The 3,515-nt window shown below is 34.7% G+C and overlaps 1 pseudogene; it reads right to left on the minus strand.

Moving 5' to 3' along the window:
• Positions 1-327: 327 nt before the first annotated feature.
• On the minus strand, positions 328-2,605 carry LOC108455340 (heparanase-like protein 2; annotated as a pseudogene).
• Between the last annotated feature and the right edge of the window lie 910 nt (positions 2,606-3,515).

The following is a 3,515-nucleotide window of genomic DNA, read 5'->3' on the forward strand; positions in this document are numbered from 1 at the left end:
AAATATATTAGGAAATTAATTGAGATAAAGAAGAAATTTTGAAGGAAACTATAATTTACAAATTCATACGTAGGTAAGAACGGTAGTAACAAATGAGAAATAAGTTAGAAACTTTTAACACATTCTAAAACTTTGAACAAGGTTTAAAGGTATTACATTTTGGATAAGGAAATAATGCAGTTTAAACACAGACAGGGGCATGAAAGTCTCTGATGGTTACGTAGACTATGGAATGAGCTGCAACCGAGATGGGTGTGGAAGTATTGACAAGCTTTGGATCCATCGCCAGAATGTCGAATGTATCTTTCGGAACCATTGGAACGTCATTCAGCAACACGATTTGACCTTGTATATCTCCACTAATGCAGTCAGATGATACTCTTCCCTATTCAGGTGACTCGTAAATTCAATATTGGGCTTCGCAACATCCGTGGATCTCAAATTACGACGATGATGTTCGTAACTTGAAAGGGTTACATCGAACGAGCTATCTTTCGACAAGTTGATAAAAATGATAGAAACCCCAGGCTACAAAAGGAAAAAATTATCCAAATAATACCTGATAAAAACAAAGAATTTGAAAGATGAAAAGTTAGCTTTTTCAACGACAGCTTACCTTTTTCTTCGCACAACGAGCATATACACGCAAATTCGGGTTAGCCACTTGAGTTACTGCAAGTACAATACTTCCCAAAAGCCGGTGCCGTAGAAGCGCACTAGAAATGAAACAAGCTAATAAGACAAAATTTCAGTGGCTATAGGGGAAAAAAGCAAGGATAAGGCTAACACTATTTTTGTGAAGATATTGACCCGTAGTAATCGGGATTGGGAATAAATGTTGTAGTGTTAAGTAAAGCATAATTTCCACCGATGAGAGTTTGCCTGCAGAAAACCTTGTGATTGTAGGTTGAAGCCATTCCTAATTGATCAAAATACCTGTTTAAGGTGGAAATTTCAATTCCGTGTTGTATTATACACAAAAAAAGGTTAGAGGTACAGGAAAATGAGAGAAAATATTACCAAAATCCATCAAAGGTTGGAGACACATCTTTAGCACCATACGAAGAGCTCCACCAGATTCAGAAACCCAAGCTCCTGACTGCGGTTTAAACTTGTTGACAATATTAAAAACACCTCTATAGGTTTGGGCAACTTGATTCAAGTACGAAGGATCTTGAATCTTGGTAATCAAGTTTAGACCATCACCTGCACATGCATCAATCGAATTAAGAAATAGACCATACTAGTAATAAGTAAGCATCTAAAAGCTCTTCGGTAAACACTTGATCGAGATATATTTGGATACCAGGTCCAAGATTGTAGATGTGGTGCGTAACTCCGTCAACAACTCCTTGTCCCGAAACTTCTAGGAAGGCATTAAACCATTTCTCGTCATAAAAGCCACTAGGACCTAGAACCTTTGGTTGAGTTTTGGGGTCTGGGTGTAAGTCTTTCACCATATTCTTAAGTACTATTACGTCTTTTCCATATTTTTCAGCCTCAACCCTTGCGCCCATCCCGGCTCCGGAGAGTTGATTTCCTGGCAAGATAAATTGATTAGAGCACGATCAAAAAATATAAAAGAAAACGATCCCATGCGGATCTTCGGGAAAACAATTTTAGTTACCAAATTCGTAAGAATCAACTTTGTATCCCCTGGAAATAGTATACTTCATGAAATCCCTTGCATTTTGTGAATTCCAGTCGCCAGCCCAAAGACCCTTTTCGCTTTGTGACTCGTTTCTTCCCAGAAGAGCATTCAACCCGAATGTAACCTTTACTCTTCATAATGCCAGATTAATAAAGTCAGTATTTTTATTTTTTAGAAAAGAATGTGAAGGTTTAATTCCTTTCGAGAATAGACAGATATACCCACCCAGTTTGATTGAAAAAGTTATTCAGTTTGTCCCATCTTTCCATGGGAAGGCACCCCTGAGAGAACCCAAATAAACTGCCTTCTTTTTTTTTCATGAAATTGGGGCAATTCTTAACTTCTCCTACTCCGTACACCACTTGATCTTGCAACGACCCACCAACTTTGATTCTTAAAGAATTGAATGCTGAAAGTAATTTTAAAAATTTTTCTGAAATGATTCTTACCAACATTTAACCAAGTTTAGTCCCACTTGTTCTCACGACCACTCTTAAGAGATAGCTTTTTAAAGTATTCGAATCGCATTATTTGCAACTTCTTTTCTGATTCTCAGATTATGAACTACCTTGTACGAATTAATGATAGACACATTTAATTTTATACACGTAGAACTCACCTTTTATTGCATTTATTAGAACCTTCTTTTTCAAATCCTGCAAACAAATATAAAACAAAATTAAAAGACTCAATGTTTATTTAAAAGACATTTTTCATACACACACCCAAAAAATAAGCAATTCGTACCAAATTTAAAAGTCCAGCCTTTCCCCAAGGGCATTGATTATAGTTGCATTTTTCAGTAGGCCACCAATCCAGTGTAGCACATACGAAGTTATCATCTGTTTCAGCAATTGGTGTTGATCCTTGAATCACCACGTTCACATTTAGCGTAAAAGAAAGCGATATCCGAGAAACAATTATTACTAGGCCGAATATGCATTTCAAATCCATTTTCACAAAAACTAAATATTACGAAAGAGCAGGAAGAATTGATGTAATGGAATTTTAGTCGAGCATATTTATATATATACACATTAAAAGTTTGATACAATTAGATCTGAACATAAAACAGATTAGGAAATTTAATCGTGGTAAAACCATCATTATCATTTAGTTTTAAGGCTACAGTTTTGTAGGTGCAACTTCTTCCTTTTTAGTTACAATCGGAATAATGATTCCAACTCATTATTTGGCACCAAATTTTGATTTTAAAACCTCTTTCGGTTCATCTACCATGTAAGTTCGAAAATAAAGGCATGTCTTTGTTACATAGGTTTTATTGTCTTGTTCCCTAAATTATAAGGGAAAAACAATGTGCATTTTGTTAGAAGGAAGGCGGTAATTTAAAATTATTTTAACTAGTAATTATTGCAAGTTTACAGAGTTTGCAAAAATTATATATTGCAATAATTCAACCTGCCACTAATTTGTGAATAGTAGCAACTATTTAGAAAATTTTACCTCCTTTAGTGTCTCTGCAAATTTGTACAGGACGACCTATCGATTCTGCCTCCAAAAGCCTAAATCACTTACACGGGTTTTCATAAACTCTTACATATCGTAAAAGCACTAGTGTAGATAAATGAACTTTCATATCTAACTTTAATTTGCTCGATATTTAAAAATAATATATACTTATACTTTTATTAATTCTCTAGTATATGGATCTTAATAGAAAGGTTTTTTATTCATTATTTTACATAAAAGAGACACCACAATCTTGTTATAAGAAAAAGAATTGTTGGTTTTGAGAATTTAACTCGTGCCTATAAAGAACACCTCTTAATGGTGATGACGTCAATTACCAAGACTGAGCACGGCTTACTTTCGTTTTCTGTGTAATAAAATGTAAAAGAAAATC

This window comes from Gossypium arboreum, chromosome 9 (genome assembly GCF_025698485.1).
Source record: "Gossypium arboreum isolate Shixiya-1 chromosome 9, ASM2569848v2, whole genome shotgun sequence".
NCBI classification, from domain to species: Eukaryota; Viridiplantae; Streptophyta; class Magnoliopsida; order Malvales; family Malvaceae; genus Gossypium; species Gossypium arboreum.